At 38.3% G+C, this 26,322-nt stretch overlaps 1 long non-coding RNA gene across 2 annotated transcripts; it reads left to right on the forward strand.

Moving 5' to 3' along the window:
* The first annotated feature begins 13,806 nt into the window (after positions 1 to 13,806).
* Positions 13,807 to 20,021, forward strand: LOC131423989 (uncharacterized). 2 transcript variants are annotated; one of them, XR_009226293.1, is made up of 3 exons: positions 13,807 to 14,343; positions 15,546 to 15,689; positions 19,797 to 20,021. It is a non-coding gene; the product is annotated as an uncharacterized LOC131423989 (long non-coding RNA). The 2 variants fall into 2 exon arrangements; XR_009226294.1 differs by having other exon boundaries at positions 13,807 to 14,198.
* The last annotated feature ends 6,301 nt before the right edge of the window (positions 20,022 to 26,322 follow it).

Raw genomic sequence — 26,322 nt, forward strand, 5'->3', positions numbered from 1 at the left:
GTAACTTATTTTTCTTTATGACTGACTCAACTAGTTTAGGTAGCACAAGTGAAATTAATAGGCCAACTGAACAGTGGCTTAAGGTCTGATGTGATAAATGTGCACTCTCTGAACTTCTTTTTGTATCTTTAAACTTATTCTATAGTTTCCACCTTTGGAAGAAAATTGTAAGGTGTGGAAGTCAATAACAAGCACATTCTTATGATTAAAGTAATAAGTCAATCATAGTGGATGGCAGCATTTGCATCAAGCTAGTATGCTTTGTCAAAAAGACCTGGTTTCAAAGAGCAGAGTAGGATAGGATCCAAAGTTCCATGGAGTTTGGGTTTCCTTGCTTCTGGCATTGAACCTAATAATCAACCAGATGCATGTTTTCCTGAGATCTGTATTCTGCCACAGTTTGACTGGCAAATTATGTTCTTGTGGATGTGGTTTTAGAGGACACTCATAGAGCATCCTGACAGCTTTTAGCTTGAGGAGCACATTGTAATGTCCCCACATTTTGAGGAATGAATGTAGTTCCTTCAGTGATGGAAACAATTCAGCACCCTGCTCAGAACAGCTCCTAAATGCTTAGGTGCAATTGAAATCTGCTGGTCATTCTGGTTTGTACCAGGAAAACACATGTAAGCCTAGTGACATTTTGTGTTGGTCAGCAACCAGAGGGATGTATATAAAATATTTATGAAAACATAAAACAATACACTTGAATATAAAATTATGTTATGATTATATTTATAATTTTATACATTATAATATTATTTATGCTTTTAATAAATTTAATATTACCTATAGTTTTATTAATGTATAATAATGTACAATATGTATATATTGTAATTTTAACAGAAAATTATGTTAATGTGCATTTTTTTATATACAACAGAATAGTGAGAAAAACATTTAAAATTTCTTCTGAGTTCTGAAAAACCTGTTGGTCAGTATTGGGGTGGAGTTACAAGGTTAAGAAGGAGGGGTGAATGAGTACTAAAAGAATCAAGAAATCTGGAAAACTGACTTTTGCAAGAAGGTGAGCAGCATGGGCTTCTTATTGTTCACAAGCCCTGTTTTTTTATTAGCATTTTTTGTTGTTCTGGTAGGGGAGGAATGCCTACCTATTATTCCCTGACATTGAAGTGTTGTGACAGGTTTGTCCTATACTAGTACTTGGGAGTAACTAGAGAGAATGTAAGAAAGAGCCAATATTTAAATGTTATGTCTTGAGAAAGCTGAAAAACTAGATAAATCACCCAGTCAATAAAAATTCATTGAATGTAGATGATTATCATATGACAGTTTTATATATATATATATATATATATATATATATATATATATATATATCAGGATTGAAGGTTGATAATACAGAGAGAAATATTCCCTGTTCATAAGATAGGTGGGAACCTTCTAAGGCCACCAAGCAGTCTGTGGATTGAAACCAAGGAACCAGGAGGACTTCACATAGCTTTTTAGATTTCCTGACCTATATAGCCCAAGGAGCAAGGAAACGGAGCAAGGAATTCTTTTTTTTTTCCTTTAAGATTTTTTTTTTTTTGAATTTCTGAAGGCCAACTGACAAATTCTGGCGAGTTTGCAAAACAAACTTTTTAGAATTGATGAAGAATAGACATTAAACTGATTATAGAAAACCAAGAACAATAATTGAAAAGTCCGGGTGACGTTCTCTCCATATTACTTCAAGTATGAATTGATAAAAACCTGCAAAGAGTCCCTGGAAGTAGAACAGTGTGGCTGGTATATGTATTCCTTTGTACTATTTCTGAATCCTCTCTTTCCTCGATGTGCTTTTGCTTCCAACAGACTTAGGCTTTTCATTGGTTAACCTGAGGCTAAAGAATGGCTTTGTCTGCGCACAGCATTTATATACCAGTGGCTGATGAGCAGGAATACAACAGCCCCAAGTCCCTTGTCTACAATGGGAACAGCTCAGCTGTGACTGACACTCCCAGCTCTCCAGCAGAATCAAACTAAGATCCCCCACCTTGCCTGGACCTCGGCCTAGGATTGTACCCTGCTTGGTTTTCTTGGTTTCATCCTTTCTATCACAGTTTTCTTCACTTCCTAAATCAATCTATGAATCCCCATCTCAAGGTCAGCTTGTGGGGAACCAGACTTGAGACATGAAACAAAGTTAAGGAGACAAGCTGACTTATAAAAACACATGGATTATCCGAGCGTGGTTATTTCAGACACTTGCTAGCATTTCATCAAATCATTGTGCATCCACAGCAGTGGAGGCCATTTCAAAAGGCTATTACAATTCGATGTCTCTGATACCTGATGCCTAAGAGAATCCTTATTAATTCCCACTAATTGAAATGTTAATCAGTATAGTGGATATGTGGGATGATTAGTTTTTTTTTCTTAAACTACACATTGTAAAGAAGTTAAATAAAATTAAAAAAAGTAAAACAGACACATTTAAGGTACAACTACATTGCCCTAACACATGTATGTTTGTGTGTATGTTGTGGGCATGGCCACATATACATGTTAGCATCAATTAAATTGCTTAGGATGGGCTGGGATTATGGCTCAGTGGTAAAGCACTGGCCCAGCTTGTGTGAGGCACTGGGTTCAATTCTCAGCACTGCATATAAATAAATGAATAAGATAATGGTCCATCATGTATGAAGACACAAATTGTGTGACTCTACTTTGTGTACAACCAGAGACATGAAAAATTGTGCTCTATATGTGTACTATGAATTGAAATGCATTCTGCTGCCTTGTATAACAAATTAGAATAAATAAATAAATTTTAAAAAGTCCATAAACAACTAAAAAGATATCTAATTAATTAAAAAATAAATTGCTAAATTGCTCAGAATGATGTTGGGCCACAGATCATTGCTCATGTATTTGAGAAAGTCAAGCAGTGGTGTTGCAGAAAAAGCTGAATCTAGGGGCCCAGCAATCCCATTTATAATCCGTCTTTCTCATGTTTTGGTTCTGTTTTTCTTCATATTGACTTCTTCTTAGAATTCTTTTTTTTTTTAAATTTTTTATTGTTGGCTATTCAAAACCTTACATAGTTCTTGATATATCATATTTCACAATTTGATTCAAGTGGGTTATGAGCTCCCATTTTTACCCCATATACAGATTGCAGAATCACATCAGTTACACATTCATTGATTTACATATTGCCATACTAGTGTCTGTTGTATTCTGCTGCCTTTCCTATCCTTTCTTAGAATTCTTCCTTGTGGTACTCAAGATGGTATCTAGCTAGTTTCATGCCTTTTGCAAAACAGCTCTTCTTTCCCTAGAGTTCTAATAAAAGGACTAGAGCCAATTCTCTTTGAAATATCTTGGATTATAGACTCATCCCTGATTTAGTAATGATGCCCAGGGAAATAGGATGCTCCTATTGGCTAGATGCTCAAGTTTAGAGAAAAGGAGATGGTGGGGGATGGGGTCAGCTCATCAGGTCACATGACTTAAGTCATGGAAAGGAACAGTACCCAGAGAGAGGACCAGGTGATAAATCTGGAGAGTAGGAGTGAGGATGTGAGTCAGGTCAAGACAACAGATGATCTCCTGCAAAACCACAAAATCTAATGGGTTTTAGAATCTACTTTTTAAAGTGGGGAAAATAAAATGTGCCTTACCTTACCTCATAGGATCAGATTCAATCCCTTAAATGAACTTTAAAAATTATAAAGAATTTTACAAAGAGAAAGCAATACTCTAGCTTATCTGTTTTTGATTCATTTGACAAAGAAACTATATAGGATATTACAAAGGTACAAATCATACCAATTTTATTATCTCACCAAATATGAACTCTAGCATAACACTGAAGTTTGGCAAATATGTATGTACACTGACCATATTCAGATAGTCTTAGCTGTAAGTTTCTATAACTTTATGGAGAACTTAGATGCATTACATTTATTAAGGATTCTCCAGTGAAACTGGACCAGTAAAATATATATGAAAATTTATGGTGAGAAATTGGCTCATACAGTTATGGAGACTGAGAAGTCCCCTGATCTGCCATCTGTTAGCTGTAGGCCCATCAAACCTGGCGGTTCAATCCACTCAGGAAGCCAGGGGATCAGGGGGGCTGACCGGTGTAAATTCCAGTAGAAGGACTGGAGTGGATGAGATGAGATATCCCAGTTTAAGCAGGAAGGCAGGGGGAAAATGAGCAAATTCCTCCTTCCCATACCTTTTGTACATTCCCTTTTAGTGGTTAGATGATGCCAATCCATATAAATCTGCATAGTCTATTGATTCAAATGTTAATCTCATCCAGAAATACCCTCCCAGAGGCACCCAGCATTAATTTTTATTTTTTTGACACTGGGTATTATACCCAGGGCCTCAAATGAAGTGGCAGAGTGCGTGCTTAGCACTCTCCAGCTATACTCCCGGCCCAACAGTAATCTTTAATCTGGGCTCCTCATGGTCAGTCAAGTTTACATCTAAAGTTAGCCATCATACCTCTCCCTGTCATATCCAACTGAGTAGACAGCCAAGGAATGGTGTAGTCTGAGAATTTTCAGACCTGGAAAAATTAGTTGGGGGTTAATGGCAAAGCCATTATCTTAGCTCTCATTTTCTTTCCTAAGGGTTTAAGTTTTCGGCAGATAATCTGCAAAGTGGATAATTTGCTGGGGGAAAATGAGAATAGACACTTTTCCCTTTGAGAATTGCTCTTACACAATTGTACTTACTTTTTAATGGTGGGACTTTTCTTTGTAAGGAGTGCTATATTATGGGAGGACCTGGGGAATTTAATTATTAAGTTAAACAATAAACTCTTTAAATTACCTTAATTTCCAAGGGATTCAACAATTCTATTAGTTGAATTATAAATAAGTAAATAAAACCTTAAAACAATTGGAAACCCCCCATACAAAAGGCAAAAGATTAGAAAGACTTAGTACCCTGGGGCCTAAGCAATATAATTAAATGCAGGATTTAAAAAGTAAGTTACCTTATAAAGAAGAGGAAATCACCAAGCAATGCTCTGATTCCCAAAAGCTTTCAGACTCTGAGTGCGTTAGTAGGGTTTGCATAATTATTATATTTTATTATATTTTTAAAATTTGAAAAACAGATAGTTTAGCTTTCTGGTATATAAAAACATTTTGAAAGGACCAATGCTTTTGTTTAAGTAATATTTGTATGTCATAAGCTATCTAAAAAGTAGAAAGGAAACATACACTTCCAAGGTTGTGGGAGACCTGAAATATAATAATAGCCAGCAGCTATCAGTTATTAGGGCTTTTGTTGTTGTTGTTGTTTTGTTTATTCTGTGTTTGGGAGAGATCCCAGGGTCTTTTGCATGCTCGATAGGCACTTTACCACTGAACTACACCCTCAGCCTTATTAAGGCTTATAAATGCCAGACACATTGCTAAATAAATTGCACATATTATTTCCTTAAAGTCCTAGAGCAACCTTGAAAGATAGGAATGTGTTATGGTTTGAACTGTGTATATCCAAAAGTCATATGTTGCAATCTTAGCCCCCACTATCTCTGAATGTGTCCTTATTTGGAAGTAGAAGTATTACAGATGTAATTAGTTAAGATGAGGTCATACTGGGGAAGGGTGCATCCCTAAACAAATATGATTGTTCTCAACAAGGAGAAAGGATTTGAACACAGTTGCATAGGAGGAATATGATGTGAAGGTGAAGGCAGAGATCCACATACCAAGGAAGGCCAAAGATTGCTTGTAAGCCATCAGAATGAGGAGACAGAGGCAGGAAGAGATTCTACTTTCCAGCCATGAGAAAGAGTCCACCCAGCGGATGCCTTGACCTCAGACTTCCAGAACTGTGAGACCCAGCCTGTGGTACTTTGTTCTGGCAGCCAGAGCAAACTACTACAATGCTACAATGGTCCGCATATTATAGATGAAGATTCTGAGGTCAGGAAAGAGAAACTGGTTCCAAGTCAAATAGCCACTAAGGGTCAGAGAGGAGCTAGATTCAGCTCACTCCAAACACTGTGTCTTTAAATCCCTCCATCATTTCCCCAAAACTAATCCAAGGACAACTTGCAAAAGAATCACTTGGGAAGCTTGTTAACAGTAGGAATCCAAGGACTCGCCCCAGACCCACTGACTATGAAACTGAGGAAAATAGGGCAAAAACCTGAACTCTAAATGAACACCTTTTGCTATTGTAATTAGAATCCCTGAAACTCCTTTCCTTTGAAATTGGGGTGATTTCTAACTTAGATGTTAGGTAAGTTTTTATCCAGTTTTAAATTCTGATTTAAATTTAATTTTTTTCTCTAATTGAGGATAATAAAATGTACCCTATTTGACCCCTGAGGATCAAGTCAAATCCCTTAAAAATGAAAGCTTAAAATGACAAAGGTAATTAATACTCTAAGTTATCTTTATTGGAACTATGGAGGAAGGTATTCAATGCAATTGCTATTCATTTCTCTGAAAGAGTAACTGCTAAGTTACAAGGGGTTAAGCTCTGGAAATCTTTGCTCTGTTCTACCATAGTGCTCTATTAACTGTGTGGGGGAATTCCCAGCATCCTCTTTGTTGGCATATCCTCTGCTCCCACTTGGTCATCTTCTCTACATCTATGCAAGCTTTGTAACCAGGAGACGTTCCTCAAAGTCTGAGGTATGGAGAGTTGAGCATTCTCATTTTCATAATACATGGAGTGTCTTACTCAATTTTTAGTTTTTTTGTTTTTATTGAGTTTCAGGCAGGACAATTACATACACTTTTAGCCATTCTGCTACCATAATCAGTGTTGACCTGGAAAAGAAACACTGTCTTAAGACTCTCAGTTATTTCGAAGAGAAGGAACAATTCCTCCTGTCCCAGATATAACAGATGACTTCAATTGTCTCAGCAGGGGGACTCTAAGTGGCATCTCTGACTTCAAAAGCAATACATCTGCATTCTTTGCACTTCAAAATGCTTTATGTGAACTAACTGTAAGAGATAATGACAGATTACAGTGAAAGCTGAGAACTCATAGACCTGGATTCAAATCCCAACTCTGTCTCTATGGTTGCATGGTTATTTTGGTTTTTCTTATAGATCTCAGGATCTTTCCTTACCAAGATTCACTGAAACATGAAGGATGGTTGTGTCAGCTAACTACTGCTGCTCAACAAAACACCCCCAAACTTTGTAGCTTAAAAACAACAATTTATTATTTCTCATGCTGACTTGGCAGATCATTTGCTGGTTTTGCTTGGGCTCGTTCATGGAACATCATTCAACTGCAGATCAGCTGGGCTCAAAGTCCAAGATGGCCTCACTCATACATCTGGTAGTTGGTGCTGCTTATTGACTGCATGGGGTGGCTGGTTCTTTTCCATGGCTTCTTCTCCTCAGTTAGGCTAACCCAGTTTCTTCAGCAATTTCAGGACAGTATTTTTTTTTTTTAAAGCAAATGCAGAAACTGCAAATCTCTGAGCTCTTGAGGGCATGGGACTTCTATAATACCATCAGCATATTCTATTGGGTAAAGCAAGTTGCAAAGTCAGATTCCAGGAGTTTGAAAATTAAAGTCCAATTCTGAATGGGAGAATCAGGAAAGTCACACTGTGAAGGAGGAAGCTGAGAACTGCTTTCAGCAATCTACAACAATGATAGTCTGACACGTTGCCATTATTCTTTAGATAATCTGGGTGTTTTAATGCCCAAGATCTTTGCTAGAACTGTATGAAAGGTTTACTTGGAACAACAAACTAACAACAACAACAACAACAACAAAAAAATCAAATCTGAATAACAGTTAGTTAAACTACTTTTTATTTGATTATTTTCTGCAGTACTAGGGATTGGATTGACTCAAGGCCTTGCATTTTTATGCAAGAGCTCTACCACTGAGTTACATCCCAGCCTTTTTACTTTTACTTTTTAATTTTTACTTTATTTTGAGACAGAGTCTTGCTGAGTTACCAAGTCTGGCCTTGAATTTGTGACCCACCTGCCTGCCTTCAGAGTAGCTGGGAATATAGACCTGCACCACAGCACTGAGGTTTTTGTTTGTTTGTTTTGTACCAGGATTGAACATAGAGGCACATCATCACTGAGTCATATTTCCAGTCCTTTTTATATTTTATTTTGAGTCAGGATCTCATTAAGTTGCTTAGGGCCTGACCTGGATGTTACTGAAGCTGACTTTCAAATTGTGATTTTTCTGCCTTAGCTTCCCAAACTGCTGGGATTACATGTGTGTACCACCATGCCAAGTTTGAATTTCCTCATACAACAAGAAAAAGGGGATTCAGAGGTTATTGTATTTGAATGATATGATCAGGGCCTATATATCATCTGTGAACAAAGGTGAAAGGTTTTTTTTTCAAAGAATATTCTCATGCAGATTCTTTTCACACCTAATGTAGATGAAGACAGTCTCATTCAAGGCACTAGTCACATCAGCTTCACCTCTCCTTCTGAGACCTGTTGTGTTAAAATTTCTGGAATGGTGCCTAGGAGTCTGTATTTTAGCAAGCTTTCCAGGTGATTTTATGCACACTGCAATTTGAGAAGTACTGATCCAAGATCAAACTGTCTTTCTCCTTAGATAAAAGTACTAGATGAGAGATACTTTTCCTAGATCTCCTTTTTCCACATACTTAGGGTTAAGCCAGTGAGCGATAAGGCTCAATTCATTTAATAAAATCATAAACTCAGTTTCTCAAAAGATTTGAATCCAAATAACATTGGGTAATTATTATTATTTTTTTTATTTCTACTACATATTTAAGAAACCAATAACTAGGAATGACATATTGTTTTTCACTGGTTCGGAATCTGGGAATCCCACAGGATTGTTCCAGGAACACAATCCAAAAACAAGCCAGTGCACTGAGCTTTGTGAACACATGCAGCACTCATCTGACTGAAAGGCAGAACAAATAGAAGCTGGCCAAGCTCAGCAAGGAGTGTTATGCTTTTGAAAGCAACCTCTTGGCAAAAAATGTTTGCATTCATTTTTTTTTAAAGGTAGGGATTTAGGCTCACTTGCACAAATAAACATGGTATTATTAGCCAGAGTCTGTGTTTTCTTTTTTAAGCTATGAAGAGTTTATTTATGAAAGTAGGAGAGACCCATCGTATGTTGCCAATAATGTTTCTAGAAAGAATACTTGGCAAAAAGAGGTAACTTTAAATAGTATAAATAGTCATGGAGAATTTCACCTGAAAATTCTTGAAAGAATTTTTATTGATTCAGAGATGAGAAGTCCCATTTAAAATCAGGAAGTTTTCTTAGATTTATACTGAAGTTCTCAGAAATCACTGTAAGTTCCTGAGATGTTCATTATGTTTTCAGCTCTGTCACTAGCCTGATCACATCTTTTCTCCATAATCATCCAAATATTTGTAGGTTGCCCCGACTCAAACTTGGAATCATGGAGAATTCTAGGAGGAAGAATAGAATTTCCATTTAGTGAACAAATAAGTTTTGAAATTTTTTTGGTGGGGACAGTAGGGATTGAACCCAGAGGTGCTTCATCACTGAGCTACATCCCCCAGTTCTTCTTCTTCTTATTATTTAAATTTTGAGACAGGATCTCGCTACATTGCTGAGACTGGGCTCAAACTTGTGATCCTCCTGCCCTAGCCTTCCAAGTCACTGGGATTATAAGCAAAGGCCATCATGCCCAGCTAAAAATATTTTTGATTGTGACAAAGGAGAGAACTGAAATGTTAGACTATGGGACTATGGCAAACTGAAAAGCCAAGATACTGCAGCTTTTCCTCTTAAAAGGTAGAGTTTATTTCTCCTCCCCTTGATTCTGCACAGGCTTTGTAACTTGCATTTTTTAAAAAATTTTTTTAGTTGTCACTGGATTTTTTATTTTATTTATTTATTTATATGCAGCACTGAGGCTCTAACCCAGGGTCTCACACATGCCAGGCAAGCACTGTACCACTCAGCCACAAATCCAGCCCTAGAACTTGCTTTGACCACTGACATGTGGCAGAGTGACATTATATGTATTCTGATGCCTAAACCACAAGAGGCCTTGGAACTTCTTTCTTACCTGCTCTGACACCGTCCTGAGATCACTACACAGGAAAGCAGTTCTCACCTATTCAAGCATGAGAGGCCACATGGAAAAGAAATACTTTCAAACAGCCACATCAGGTATGGGATGAGGTCTTCTTCCAGCCCAGCCAGCTTCAGCTGAGTACACAGCATGACAGAACCCAGGCAAAAGCTCAAAGGAATCATCCAGTTATCTCACAGCATGGTAAGAAATAATATATTGTTGTTATTTTAAGCTACATAATTTTGGGATAGTTTGTTATGCAGCAACAGATAACTAAGGCAGAGTCTTAAAAAATAAACTGTAGTAAGAACATAAAATGTACCATGTTAATTATTTTGAGTTGTACAGTGTGGCAGAGGTGAACACATTTACATTATTGTGCAACATCTCCAGAATGTTTCCATCTTGTAGAACTCAAATGCTATAACCATTAAATAGTAACTCCCCTGTTCCTCCTCTCTCAGCCCTTGGTAAGTGCCATCTTGCTTTCTCTGTCTATGCATTTGACTTTACATATCTCATATAGTATCTGTCCTTTTGTGCTTACTTAGTTTATGTAGAACTCCAAGGTTCATCCATGTTGTAGCATGTGATGGGATTTTCTGTTATTTATTTATTATTTTGTGGACTGAATAAGATTCTAAAAAGAAGAAAGATCAGGGAAAAATAAACATACTTTATTTATGTAGCTCAAAGTCTTATTCTTTCTAACAGAAGAAAATAAAAAATACCTTGTCTATCACAGTATCTCATTGGGGTTAAATTGAATTATTTTCTTTCCTTATCATTATCCTTGTCTATTATGAAACCAGTAAAGTCTATGTTTCCTTTAAGTTTTTAAACATCTACAATGTTAGAAATTTGAAATTGAGAGGGAGGCTAAAGATCACCTATCATAAGCCAAGTTTCGTAGATAAGGAAGCAGAAACCTCGAGGTTAGCTAACGTTGTAGGGCAGTAGAGTTGTTGGCAACCTTTGTGCCTGATTGCAACTTCATTGAGCTGTGAGCTCATCTGGGGCTTCTGTGTCCAATGTGGTCTCTCCTTCTCTGGGATTCCTTTCCATGGATCTCTTTTGGGCTTCTTGGTAGCATGGTGATTTATAAAACTAAAAGATCTTGAAGCTCCTCCTAACTTTCTTGGAACACTGTACTGCTTGCTGGCTTCCAAGGAGGAACATTCTAAGAGGTCAAGCGGCAGTGTCAAAACTGCTAACATCACACTTGATAATTGCTCTTTGGTCATAGCAAGTGGTATGACCAAGCCTGTTTTTTTTTTTTTTTTTTTAAGATTTTTAAAAGATGGACACAATACCTTTACTTTGTTTATTTTATTTATTTTTATGTGGTGCTGAGGATTGAACCCAGTGCCTCACATGTGTGTGGCAAGCACTCTACCACTGAGCTATAACCCCAGTTCCCTAAGGCTGTTTTGAATTAATGCAAATTAGAAAAGATCATAAGACTGATATAAAATAAGAATGAGAAAAATTCACTCACAACTTTATAGAATTTTTTTGTATGAATACACATAACTATATAAAAATTGTGAGCTGAATATGGAGTTAATTTTCCCTGACATTGCATAGTAACAATTTCCCAGTATAAATCATGCATTCTTTATCCATCTAGTATTTGTTGAGAGCTACTGTGCTCCAGGAAGCAGAAAAACAGTGGAGAACAAGAAGGCAGATTAAATAAGTGACTATGAACTAGGGTGATTGTTATAAGCAAATAAAGGGCTGAGACCAATTGTGGGAGGGGCCAACTTGTTTGATAGAAAGGCACTTACACTGAGATCTGTACTGAAAGTGAAGGGAGAGTGTGCCCCACAGAGGAAAGCAAGTGAAGATAGAGGGCAGGAAAAACTTGGCACTGTAGTAGGGAATTAGGTGTGCTGGCTCTCCAGAGTTCCAGTCCTGCCTCTGTCACTCACCAGCTATGCCACTCTGGCAGTGAGTTTCTTAACCTCTTGGTGTCTTCAGTTTCCTTATCTGTTAAAGATTGTAATACGTGGAACTGAGAATAGGTGGAAGTTTTATATCTTGTGTGGAACTTTATGGACGACAGCAAGGAGTTTGGAGATTTTCCCCAAGGATAGTAAAAGTCATGCAAGGGTGTTTAGGAGAATTAGCATCATTTACTTTATATTTTGCTTTTTTTTTTTTTTTTTTGCTGCTGTATAGCAAGAGGCAGGAAGAGGCAAGTATGGAGACATGTAGATCAGGTGGGGAGGAGTTTAGGTAAGAGGAGTAATTAGACTTGGACATACCACTGACATATTGCCAAAAGCTGGGTGGGTAAGGGAGGGGAAACAGGCTTCTACAGTGACTCTTAGGTTTCTGACTTTTACAATGGGATGAATGATGGGGACCTTTAACTGGTTCAGGGACCCATGGGGCCAGGAAGGCAGGATCTGTGCCCTCTGCCCATTTTAGACCAGGAACCTTATGTCTAAGGTTTCATTCTTTAAATCTGGTGCTAATTATAGCCCTCTTTTGCCTATATAATAAATAATATTTTTATTGGTTCTTTAGAGTTATAGATGACAGAAGAATCCATTTAACATAATTATAAAAGCACAGAGAGAAATTATATTTAAATACTACCCTCAATGGGCCTGGCAGTGTTTAAGGGCTTTATAGACAATAATTCTTTTACTCCTCAGAACAACCCTCTGAGCTAGGTACTATCATCATTACCATTTTAAGGACAAGGAAAGCCATCGGGCTATAAAACAGAGGAACTCAGATTAGACTCCAGGGAGTCTAGCTCCAGCAGCTGCCCTCTTAACTCCTGAAGTAAGAGTTGGCTGTGATACTGAATAAAGTAGGGAAGTAGTTTTGACTTTTTAAAATTGATAAGTTTCAAATTAAATGATAACATGAACACAAGACAGTGTAAAAGTCATGTGTGCAACTTGGTATGTCATCAAAGGAGACAAGCCCACAAATACTGCTCTGATGGAATGATAGTGTTTTTTGGTACCCAGGAGGCCACCTCATGCCCCTCCCAGTAGCTACCTCTTTCTCTGGCTCAGAGACTGTCACTCTCTTGATTTCCAACATGATGGTACAGTTTCATCTGTTTTTGATTTAGTATAAGTGATAAAATAAAATTTGCCTTTTTAAGGACAAAACTGTGCCTTGTTTTCAAACCCTTTGGTCATTCAGTGGGAATTTGGAAAGCTTACTAGAAACTGACACCAAAATTGGAGGAGAAACCACTGTGCTCCGGCAGCATACTGTGGGGCCAGGCCTGGAATCAACTTACCCTGTGCTTGCCAGTGACAGGTGGCATTGAATGCCCAAGAGAAATGAAAATGATGCAAAGTTGAAATTTTAAAGGAGACATCTTGAGCATGCATGGAGAGAACTGGGGAAAAAATCAGGTGGAATTAATGTAGAAAAATGAGAGGCTAATTTATCATAGAGGACAGATTACTACAGGCAGGAGTAAAGCAGGACATCTATGGGAAAAAAAATTTGCTTAGTTGGGATGCTTGTGATGAGAAACCATTTGTAATGATTCCCTATTTCATCCATGTTGCCCACGAGGACAAGCTCTTAAAACCAAATAGTATGGAATAGGAACTATATAATACAGTATGGTTTATGTGATGCAATAAAAAAAGATTAGGGTGTTGTACAGCTTGGAATTGTTAGTTAATCAAAGCTTCATGAGTGATGAAAGGGACTTTATGATCCAATGCCTACAGTTTATAGAAGCCTAGCCTGGCTGAGTGACTGGAGGCACACTTACCCAGGGCCCACCCTGAGAAGGGGCAGCACTAGGGTCAGGGCATGGATTTTCTGAAGGTTCAGTGTTTCACCCAGTCCTGAACTTTCTCTCCGCTGAGATCCAGATGTGCATCTGAAGGCTGTGGTTAGAATCTTACAGAGGGGAGCTACAATCATCTGCAAGGGCATTTGGCATCCTACTTATTCTCCCTTCATTAAAGACCAAAGGACATTGTTGGTGGGAAAATGGTTCCTGTGGAGTTGGGGGAAGGTGACCACCTGCACCAAGAATAGAAACGATTCTTCCCTCTCTCTGGATGCTGCCCTCCCAGTTCTTTGAAGCCTGGCTTTACTGCATACTCCAACTTCAGTATCTGAAAATGTATGGAATTTCTCTCTATTTAACTCTCAGTGGATCTTCTTTTCAACACTTATTTCAGTAAGTTTTTTTTTTAATATTTATTTTTTAGTTGTAGTGGGACACAATAACTTTATTTATTTTTATGTGGTGCTGAGGATCGAACCCAGGGCCCCGTACATGTGAGGCAAGCATTCTACTGCTGAGCCACCACTCCAGCCCCTCAGTAAGTATTTTTTTTTAATGTACTTTTTGGATAATATCTTGGTTGGTAAATCTCTTTGTCTGCTTTCTGTAAACTCCAGTCATCAAGGGACCTCTGTTTGGTTCACTGCAGTAACCATAGCACATGTACAGTACTTCACCCATAGTAAGTACCAAGTTAAGATTTCCTGAATAAATGAATAGATTTTTTGGATAGCTTAAGTGATGACTGTATGTTCTTGAATGGCAGCTGCAGCAGAGGCAAATTGAGGTTGACAGGAGGTTATATATACCTTTGGGCTTTTGAAAGCCATTCTTCTATCAGGGGGCTTGGATATTCTTGGTACTTTTAACTGTTTGTCTCTGGCTCCTGGGCATGGATGGCAAAGAATCTATGGCAGATGACACAGCTCAGTCCTGTCACTGAATTTTTCTTAAAGTCTGTCTAGTACAAAAAGGGTGGGTTCTTCAATGTGTTTAACATCTAGGATATTTTCCTTGGTGGCTCACCAAGGCCTTGGGGGCCTGAGGCAGGAGGATCACAAGTTTGAGGCAAGTCTCAGCTAGTTAGCAATGCCCTCTGCTACTTAGCGAGACCCTGTCTCAAAATAAAAATAAAACAGGCTGGAGATATGGCGCAGTGGTTAAGTGTCCCTGGATTCAATCCCTAGTTACAAAACAACAACAACAACAACAACAACAACAACAACAATTCCGTGTGAGTTTGGGAAGAGGACTTTAGATGTGATCAGATCATGAGGGTAGACCCCCTGAATGAGATTGTGCCCTCATGAAAGACTACAGAGATCCCCTTGCCTCTTCTGCCATGTGAAGACACAGCAAGAAAGCACCGTGATCAAAGGGCAAGTCTTCACCAAGCTCTTAATTTGCCTTCGTTGTGGACTTCCCGGTCCCTAGAACTATAAGAAATAATTTCTGTTGTTTATAAGCCACTCAATTTATGGTATTTTGTTATAGCAGCCCACGTGGACTAAGGTAGTGATTTTTCCTATTTAAGAGATGTCTTACGAGTATTGGTGCCTGGATTTTTACTTTTGGGTCAAATTCCATGCCCATAACAGTCCCTTTCTCCTCAAATTTATAAGACAAAAAAGCATTTCCCAGGCTCAGACATGGTGAGAAGTTACCTGGCAAGTGGTACATGTGGATAGTCTCTTTATGTGAAGAACCCCAATGTGTTGACTTAACATCGTTTACATTCAGCAGAGAAACAGTGCCACTTCTAGTGAAAGATATTTGGCATCCCATCCAGGCCCATGGCATTCGAGAACCAAGATGGCCCCCATCTCTAGCAGGGCAGCAGATGCACCTGTGGGAAAGCAGGTTTGGGCTGGAACAGAGCCAGAGGTAGGGCCTTTCATTTTATACACATATTTTTAGCTTAAATCCACAGAGTTATTTTCCTCAAGGAAATGTTGGCAAAATAGTGCAAGTGTAACTGAGACCATATGGTGTAGTATTTGTTTTCTTATTAGGCAAAGACTATTAATTTGTATAGCAAGTATCTTTTGTGAATATATTTTAATGTGAACAAAGAGCAATCCTTAAACTGCCTTTAAAAAGTAAGGCGAATACCGTTCTTTCACATCTATTTTAATTTATCTAACTACCATCCAATGTTTCTGCATTTAAAAAACATTTAAATTTAAGGAGCTTCTCAATTCAATTGCAAATTGCAGTAGAAAGCTGAAAATAAAAATCTACAGGATTGGGATAATGATTTATCTTTTGGCTTGTTTATCCAGTTAAAAGTCAGAGTGAACTTACAAATTAAATGATCCATATCATCAAATAACAGTCAACATTTTCTTGGGTGAGACAGTGTAAACACAGATGAATTGGTTCTTTGGCTTTACATTTTTACATTTTGTATTATGCTTTATGTAGATTTTTCCATATGTCCTTTGGCTAAACCAAAACAGAACTTGGATATTTGATTTACTCCTAAATTGAACTGATGATTTATGTTGGGCTAACAAGCAGGCTGTGAATTAATTTTTAGTAGTTTGAATTCTGTTTGGCTTTGGTACTAAATTTTGATAAATCATTTAATGTGGTTTGTCATTCTCAGGTCTTTTCCCAAAATTTCTGTCATATATATATATGCCTGTCTGATATATATATATCATATATATTATATATGAATATATATGACATATATATACACACATATTTATACAGACATGCACACATGCAATTTTTTCATTCTTGAAAGGTTTTATCTATTTTTTGTTGAGATATAATTTATACACAGTAAAATTCATGCATCTTCAGTGCTATGGTAGACAGAATAATGGGCTTCCAAAGATGTTAACATTCTAATCCCTGAAAACTGTGAATATGTGTCCTTATATAAAAAAGGGAATTTTCCAGATGTGTTTAAATGGAGTACCCCAACACGGGGAAATTATTCTAGATCTTCCATGTGACCAAATATAATTGCAAAGTTTCTTAAAAGAGGGAGGCAGAAGGGAAGAGGATGTGAAAACTCCATGTCCATTATTCACTTTGAAGATGGGGAAAAGAAACCTTGAGTCAAATGTTGTGAGTGACCTCTAGAAACAGAAACAGCAAGAAAACGCATCCTCCAGTGCCATTCAGAAAGGAACTCAACCCTGCCAATCTTGATTTAGTCTAGGGTGACCTTTGTTGAATTTCTGGCCTACAGAATAATCAGAATAGTCTAATTTTGTGTTGTTTTAAGCTACTAAGTTTGTGGTAATTTGTTATATCAGCAGTAGAAACCTAATGTAACAATTAAATGCATTTTTGCACTTGGTAAATCTGTGTGCCACCACCCAGAACAAGATAAAGAACATTCCCACCATTATGGACAGTCTTCTCATGTCCTCCCCAATTGATATCATTCATGAGAAGTAACCATTAATCCAACTTCTGTCTTCATGGGTTGGTTTTGCCTGTTCTTGTCATTTTATAGATGGAATCACATAATGTGCTTTTTGTGTGTGTCTGGACCCTTTTTATAGCATGTTTTTGAAGTTCATCTGTCAACATCATTTATTTTTTATTGCTATGTGGTATTCAACTGTATTAATTTGCTCTTTTTCTTTGTAGCATTAATAATAATGCTCCTTGAATATCCTTATGCAGTGATTTTTATGGACACATGAACTTATTTCTCTTGGAGATGTACTAGGAGTAGAATTGCTGGGCATAAATAGGTGTATAACTCTGGTAAAAACTGCCAGTAATTCTCCCAAGTGGTTATACTATTGCAGAGTAATTTTGCAAAGATTTGAACCAGAGGTACAAAATCTTTCTGGAAGGACATTAAAGACCCTGCATAAGGTCCCCTTTTATTGAAGTTATTGATGGAAAGGTGTTTGAAGGAGAGCAAAGAGCAAGCTGGGAAGGTGGCTGGAATTCTGGGCATGAAATTTTTAGCTGCCACTTCAAATACATGTTTAACTCTGTTCCGGGTACATGTCAGAATCAAAGATGATAATATAGAACTTACCTTAGCACTATGATGTGCTAATCATTATTTAGGAAACATCAAATGACAATTGTGAAAAAAAAAAAGAAGAAGCAGAAGCAGAAAAGTTCAGAAAGAGTTAGGGATGGGATTCTATCTTGCAGATAGAATAACATGAACATGGCAATCTCCAGAGCTGGAGGCTGAGGCAAGAGAATAATGAGGTCAAAGCCAGCCTCAGCAACTTAGAAAGGCCCTAACTAACTCAGCAAGACCCTGTCTCTAAATAAAATACAAAAGGGCTGGGGATGTGGCTCAGCGGTTAAGTGCCCCTGGGTTTAATCCCCGGTACCAAAAACAACAACAAAAATATATTGTATATATTTATGGTGCACCAAGTAATGCTTGGATGTGTGTGTACACTGTGGAATGGCTAAGTCAAGCTGATTAATATATATATATATATATATATTGCCTTATATACTTGTCTTTTTTGGGGGGGTGGTATGTGGTAAGAACACTTAAAATCAACTCCCCCAGCAATCTTGTTTCACCTTTCATGTTGCAAACAAGTGTGTCTTCCACAATCAGTTAGTGCCACGTTTGTCACATGTTGTTTCTTGTTGGTGATTTTGATGTTTAAAATGGCCCTCAAGCCTAGGGTGACATGCTCTCTGAAGCTTCTAAGTGCAAGAAGGTATGACTGGCCTTCTGGAGAAAATACAGGTGTTCAATCATGGTTAAGAGCTGCAAGCTATGAGTTCAATGTTAATGAATCTCAAATATGTTAAACAAAGTGTCTTTAACAGAAACACACATGAAACAGATCGTTGATGAAGCTGTTGAGTCAGAGGCTCCGAGGGCCCTAACCTTGTCCTTACCCAGCCCAGTGGTTGAGTGTTCACTCATCCATGTTCACAGTGATGTTCTAGAACCTAAGTACTGTGAATAATGAAAATTGTTTGTTGATAGGACTCGGTTTCTCAGTTCCACTGACATCTCTGAGAAATTTCCAATGATGAAATGCTCTAAGCTAGCATAGAAACTAGAGGACATGTAGAGTTCTCACTAGCATACTAAGGGAATTTGAGAGTGAGTTGATAGTCAAATTTTATGTGAGCCTGTCTTACACTCTTTCAGATTCTGGGGATACAGCTTCATATTTATTCATGTGTCTGCTTTGTTAAAAAAAATCTAAAATAGATGATAAGCTTGTGGCAATATTCAAAGAATCATAGAAATGTCAGTGGTAGAAGACCTCAAATACATCAATCCAACTGCCCTTTTCATAGATGGGAAATTTGAGGCCAAGCTGGGTGGAGGGATTGCCATGATTTGAAATTCCATTCTTTTTGATGTCTTCTATTTAAAAAATACGTTTCAAGCTGAGAAAGGAAATGACAATAATAACATTTTATGAAACTTGTTTAAAAAGAGATATGATAAGAATACATTGTGTATTATTAGTTTCATATACTCTTTTTTTAAAAAATTATTTTTTAGTTGTAGTTGGACACAATACCTTTATTTTATTTATTTATTTTTATGTAGTGTTGAGGATTGAATCCAGGGCCTCGCACATCCTAGGCGTGTGCTCTGCTGCTGAGCCACAACCCCAGCCTGAGTTTCATATATTCTTTAGTGATGGGCCATAAATAAAGATTAGATTCTCAGATAATTTAGAATTCTATCATTGCAAGTCCAGGTATAGCTGATTGGCATAATGCTAGAGAGATCTTCTTAACTAGAGGACTGTCAGATCACTTCATCTCTGTGTGATGGAATGCATTTTTGAAGAATTATTATATCCAGTTTTGCTAAAGGAACACTGTGGGAACCCTGATTACTGACGTCACCAACATGGAACTGAATCCTTTGTTCCCCTGTTCAGAGTGAGGTAGACATGATGACATAATTTATGATATCTCCATGATTCATGTTTATTAATAATCAATATTTAAATATTATTATATGTGATAAAATTATAAACTGTTTATTTTTCTGTTTTGGACTGAGAGGACATTGTCATGGTCTAAAGAGAAGAAATCAAGCCAGAAGTGAGAGGCCATGAGGTGTTTGGATTCTGGTGATCATGCACAAGGGTGATACTCCCAGCTCCCCGCCATCACTCCCTCTGAGTAGCTTTTCTGTGTGATCAACAGCCTTGCCTCCTGATTATAAAAGTTCACTGTAGAATGTTTGGAAAATAAATAAGAGTATGAAGAATAAAATACTTTACCATGCAGAGATGAGCACTTGAGGGGTTGGATCCATTTTATTGATTCTTCATGTGTATCTATCTACTATCGTGTTTGTTTAGTTGTTTTAAATAAGAAAATGGGATTGTGTGCTCTGTTGTGTACCATAGAAGTGTAATATATCATTTGTACATCTGCACGTCATGAAAAACTCTCTATCATATATAAAATTATACCCCAAATTTTATGAATTTTTGAACATCAGAGATACATACACACTCTTTTTTTTAAACACTCTTTTGTAAAACAATATCACAATGAGTGGCTTTGTACTCTTTTCTTCTTTTTTTTTGCACAGCTTTGGATCAACTCATCAGGAAAAACTGCTAGACCTGTAATTACTGGGTTAAGGGGCATAGGGAATTTTCCTAGGATCAGCCCAGGTTTTCCTGAACCCATTAATTATAACAGTAGGGCCTTTTGATGTGGTGGCAGGAGGGGAAAGAGGTTTTCCTTGTGGTGGTAGCAAATCCATTAATGGCTCCAACTCTGTAACTAGGGTAGAGTCCTGTTTGGATAGAATAGCTTCTCCCTCCAACCATTTTCCTGGAGGATGGCACCTGTGGTTAAACTGTTTTAATTTTTAAAAATGTTAAATTTGCAAATCATGACTAACTAAAGCTGGTATACTGATGAAAATATGACATTGTACAGAAAACTTCTTTGAATATTTAAAAGAACAAATATTTTTGAAGTGGTTACTCTTGAAATTTTCTTGAACCCAGAAAATCCAAGCATATAGAGAACTTGACTCAGTTTCTTTTTAGTTATTCTTAAAAGCGTTTATAAGAGGATTAGGCACATTGGTCTTAGAAGACTTTAAGAACTGTAATTCCTCCCACCTAAACATGCATGCATATGTTATATATATATGTATATGATATATATTTATGTATACAATGTAGAAAAGAGGTATGGATTATCTTTGTGTATGTGTAGCTTCCAAGTAAACCTTTCACACATTTGAAACGATGATTGTGAGCTTAAAAACATCCAAATTGAGTTAAAAATAACATTTGGGTGAAATCATTCTGACCTGGGCAGTGCCATTTACTCTGTATATACCTATTTTATTCCTCAAACAGCATTTTTTTTTGGGGGGGGTCAGCATTTATTTAATAGAGGAGAAAATTGAGCCTCAGAGAAGTGAAGATCCTATCCTCAAATTTGACCTCATATAAAAAGCTTGGTCTGTCCAGTTTCTTTCTTTTTTTAAAAAAAATATTTATTTTTCAGTTATAGGTGAACACAATATCTTTATTTTATTTTTATGTGGTGCTGAGGATCAAACCCAGTGTCTCACGCATGGTAAGCGAGCGCTCTACCTCTGAGCCACAACCCCAGCCCCAGTTTCTATTTCTTATGACACTCTGCCTCTCTGGGAAGTCTGGCAATTTTTTTTTTTAAAAATTCCTGAGTAAGTTCTCTGCAATCCCACCACTATTTCTTTCTTTTCTTTTCTTTAAAAAAATGCTCATTTTTTTTTTAATTTTTAGGTGTAGATGGATACAACACAATGCCTTTATTTTTATGTGGTGCTGAGGATTGAACCCGGGTCCCGCCGTGTAAGGCGAACGCTCTACCGCCACAATCCCAGACTGCCCCCCCCCACTTTTTCAAATATTTATTCAGTCCTTCATTAACAATTTTTGAGCAAATGTCCCGAGTAAGATTTTAGAAATAGAAGAATTACAAAAATACCCAGATATTCTTCATCTTTGATGGCTTTGGCAGGAAATCATGGGAGTAGAGACTATAATATGCTGTGATGGTCATGAGAGAGCAGAATTATGAAATTTTATAGAGTATGTGACATGGACTAGGGGCCAATGAACTTGAGGTCCACCCCTACCAATTTCACTCACTTCTCTAAATACTCTCCTACTCAGATTCACCCTCACACATGTTCACACTCTCTCGAATATTCCCTTATTCACTCTCCTACAACCCACTGAGGTTTGAATGTTCTCCAAAAGACAATGTGGAATTTAAAAAACAAAATACAGTTTGTTTATGTCAGAAGCAAAAAGATGCACGTTGTTTTATTGTAAATATCGTCAGTCAATGGGTCACTTGGAAGACTCAGAGATGGTAAAATATCCCCAGATTATGTTCTGTGAACTTGCCAATCAAAGATTATTTAGACAACACCCAATACATATTAGACACTGTGCTAGTTAGGGTAGAGATTCAAAGTGATAATGATGCAAAAATGATTCCGACCACCAGCAGTAAACTACTGAACAATGACCCAGGCAGTGGGTGCTCAAGGTAATCAGAGGGGGTGGAGATGACTTCTGAGATGGAGGGGACCGTGGGACTTATGGGTGGTAGTGGTTATGTCTCCCTGGCTTGGGATTGTGAATAAGCATAGTCATCTTGGACTGAGTGAGATATGATTGCTGGGGCTTCGCACCCTTCATGATGAGTCTGGGTCACACCACTAAGTAAACTACTAAGGTGGGCAAAGGTGGTGTAGGAGAGCAAGGAATTTATGTTGGACAGTGGAGGAGGCGTCCCCCAAATGTGTAAGACCATGCAAGAACATTCAGGGGTGAAAAGACTAGATTTATGAGAGTGTAAACTGATCAGTAGATTAATCCACTACTGTGGGTTAATGGGTGGTGACTGTAGGCTGGTAGGGTATGTCTGGAGGAGGTGGGTCACTGGGGGGTGCCCTTGGAGTTTGTATTTTGTCCCTGGTGAGTGGAGCTCTCTTTTGCCTTCCTTGTTGCCATGCCCTGAGCTGCTCTCCTCTCCGTGCCCATCTGCCATGATCTTGGACCCAGAGTTACAGAGTCAACCATCTATGGACTGAGACCTCTGAAACCATGAGACAAAATCAACTTTTCCTCCTCTAGGTTGTCCTTGTCAGCTCTTTTCTCACAGCAATAAAAAGAAAATCTGACTAAAGCAAGAAGGGAGGTGGTGAAGAGCTGTGCCTGAGGGCAGCTGCCGGGACGGGACTGTAGGTCGTCCCACAAACCTGCTCCTCATTTACCTTGAGGAAGAGAAGCTCTTGGGACTCACAGAGGAGCTGCTCTCTGAATGTGGGTCACCTGAGACACAGGCTCCCTGTGGCACAAGGGGTGGACCACAGCAGCCATGGAGATGCACAGTTGGGATGCCTCCTGCCCCTGCAACCCTGGGTTCTGTAGGGATAGAGACTTTGATACCCAAAGTGGGTGCCCTCTTTCAGGGATACAGTGAAGGTTCTGCTGCATCATGAGCCCCTGCTTTTGCCTGGACACTTTAAAGGCCTTGTGTTTAGTGATTAGTAGCCCTGAAGAGGAATCATTGTCATACCAAGCCATTGGCCTTGGCCTTCTGGACATGCAGCAGGGACAGACCTGTGTGGGACTCAGGTCATTCACTGGGTGCCTCCAGGTACTCGCACATTTTCTGGTTCTACCTCAACTTGACTGTAGTTCTCAGGAATATATTTGTTAAAACCTCCTCACAGGATTCTAACTGGGCAGATAGAAGTGAAATTACTGAGTAATCTCTTTTCTCCCATTTCCTTTCTCAGATCTGTTGTACACACAGGAGATAGATAACAGGGTGTTGTCACTCACAAACATGGGAGATTCAAGATGATTTCTGCACTGCAGGGAACAAAAACTCAAGCACTTTATTTAACCTGGGTAATAACAAATAACACATAATAAAGCCTGGTAAATAAAAGTGCAGGTAGTTCTTCATTTTCCTATATCTCTAGACTTGTTTGTTTTTTTCCTTTTATTATTCTTATTACTATTTTTTTTTCTTTTGAGGTTGTCTCTTCTCACGTGAGGGATTTCTGTATATTCTGTAAACAGCAATTTCTCACAAAGGCTCTATATTTTATTTTCTTCTTTTCAATGTTACTATTTTCTCCTGTTTAAATGTATCCTCACGTTGAATCCATGGCCTGTGAAGTAAGATCTAGCCAGGGTGAAGAAAGTTAAGTGAAAGGCTCTGAAACTCTTTCTCAATCCTTGAACAAGATAGTAAATCAAAACCAGTATGGCATCATAAGGGGCATGGAGAGATTAGGGACACCCCTAAAGCTGAAGGGATACAGAGTTGGTGGCCCCCATCACGTCTCCATTCAGTTAACCAGTAGAGATTCAGTGAAAGTTGGCAGATCTGGAGCATGGCTATAGGTGATAGAAAACAAGACCAGATTAACCCAACCTCAGATTATAGAGTGGGGCCACGGACTTGGCAAATGCATTCTTTTGTAACCTAACTGGACGAAGATCAAAAGCAATTTTCATTCATGTGGAAGAGACAGCAATATAGGTTTATAGTTTTGCACCAGAGCAAGGTCGTCTGTTTTGCTCCTTATCATAATACAATCTGAAAAAAACAACAACACTGCCTTGCTTCCATTCCTGTGGGAGCCTGAAAAATGACACCTCACCCCACCCAAAGTCCATGTCCTTAACTCCCCAAACTGAAATAGTCATGTCCCAAGGACATGCCCCAAGAACTTTGCACATGTGATTCAGGTAAGGCCCTTGAGATGAAAAGATTATCCTGGTTATCTGGGTGGGGAGCTTCATGTGACCACAAGAGTCCTTACAGGTGGAAGAAGGAGCCAGGAGATTCACAGCTGGGGAAGCAAATGTAATGTTGGAAGCAGAAGCCCATGACAGACATACAGACAGAAGACAGAAAGAGAACAAATACAGAAGGTAGAAAGGTAGAAGATAGAAAGATAGAAGATAGAAAGAAGAGAGAAAACAGAAGACAGAAGAAGAAAAAGAGAAGATAGTAAAGAAAGAAGATGCAAGATAGGGAGCAGAGGCGGAAGTGGGGGAGGGAGAGAGAGAGAGAGAGAGGGAGGTGTGGTAACTCTGTGCTGCTGACCCGAAGGCAGATGTAGGGACCACAAGCCGAGGACACAGACCACCTCTGATGGCTGGAAAGGCAAGGACATGGCATCTCCTCTAGAACCTTCAGAAGCAACTGCTCTGCTGATATCTTGGATTTTGGACATCTGACCTCCAGAACTGTAAGATGATTTTACAGTTCCTTTTAAGCCATTAGGTTTGTGGTAATTTATCACAACAACAAAGGAACAATAATAGGAAACTAATAATAAAGATTTTTTAGAGAACATTGGAGTGATGGTATGAAGGAAGATGTTTTTGGGGATGGTGAATTCAGCAGCTTTCTGATATATTCAAGGTCCCAGGTTTTTGATAAATTTTCTCAGTGACATCCCCAGCGTGGTTTTTGCTCTTGTTTTCCAGCCAATCTCCTCATGGTGACAAGATTGATGCTTTGGTTCAAAGAATCACATCTCACACATCACTCTTCAGGAAGGGAGAGTAATAATTGTGTTTGCTCTAAGAGTAAATGCTACTTTCTCGTAATAGTAGATTATTACTTTGCCTGTGTCTGCTGTTCTTTGTGTTAATCTTCAAGTCATGGTAGCTAAGGGAGACATTGCAAAGAACCGTGAAGAGGTTGTTGGGCAGATAAAGCATCTTTGGATTTTTGAATGTTCTTGTCATGTCTGATAAAGATGAGAGAGATGAGAGTGACATTCAACGCAGCCTATCCTAGTTAGAATTTTTTGTTTATTGATTGTTTTGTTGACTGTTTCAGAAACAGTTAATGATGCATATTTCATAAAGGGTCATAGCATTCCAAACAAAATTTAACTCAATCCAAGTACTTACCAATGAGTAGCTATGGAAATGCCCATCACCTGAAAGCTCTGAATGCAGACTTTCTTCTAAATGGTTATTTGCCAGTAACCAATACTCAGGCAAAGTTATTTCTTTTTCTCCAAAACAGATTAGCTTATTCAGTTCATCACATGCCCCTGCCCCAGCCCGGTTTTGCTCTGAGGTCCAGCCAGCAGCAGAATGGTGTCAGGCTTCACTGGCACAAGGCAGTTGGTGTAGAAATGAATTGGAAATGTTCACAGGGTGACTGCAGCTTTGTCAAGGTTTCCCCTGCAGGTCAGTGGCTCTGTAATTGACAGTCACTATGGGAAGCAGGTGCTTTGTGGTAGGAAGGCAACTGATGAGAAATGGTTCGGAGTAAATTGAAACCTTTTGAAGTTGCTACCGTCTTCAGACAAACAAAAAACACTTCAAATGTGTTATATTAAAAAAGTAGATTTATAACATACTATTTCATATGGGAAAGTTCATTTCAGCGTCATTGACTGTACACATTCTCTGCAGCCACTGAACAACGAATGACAGGAGGGCTGGACTCATCTTGGGTGGAAGCATGAAGCTATAGAAATGTATTGGACCAGAAATTCAGAGGTGGGTTTCTGAGG

This window comes from Marmota monax, unplaced genomic scaffold (genome assembly GCF_021218885.2).
Source record: "Marmota monax isolate L192 unplaced genomic scaffold, Marmota_monax_Labrador192_F-V1.1 WCK01_AAM20220418_F8-fsc00041, whole genome shotgun sequence".
NCBI classification, from domain to species: domain Eukaryota; kingdom Metazoa; phylum Chordata; class Mammalia; order Rodentia; family Sciuridae; genus Marmota; species Marmota monax.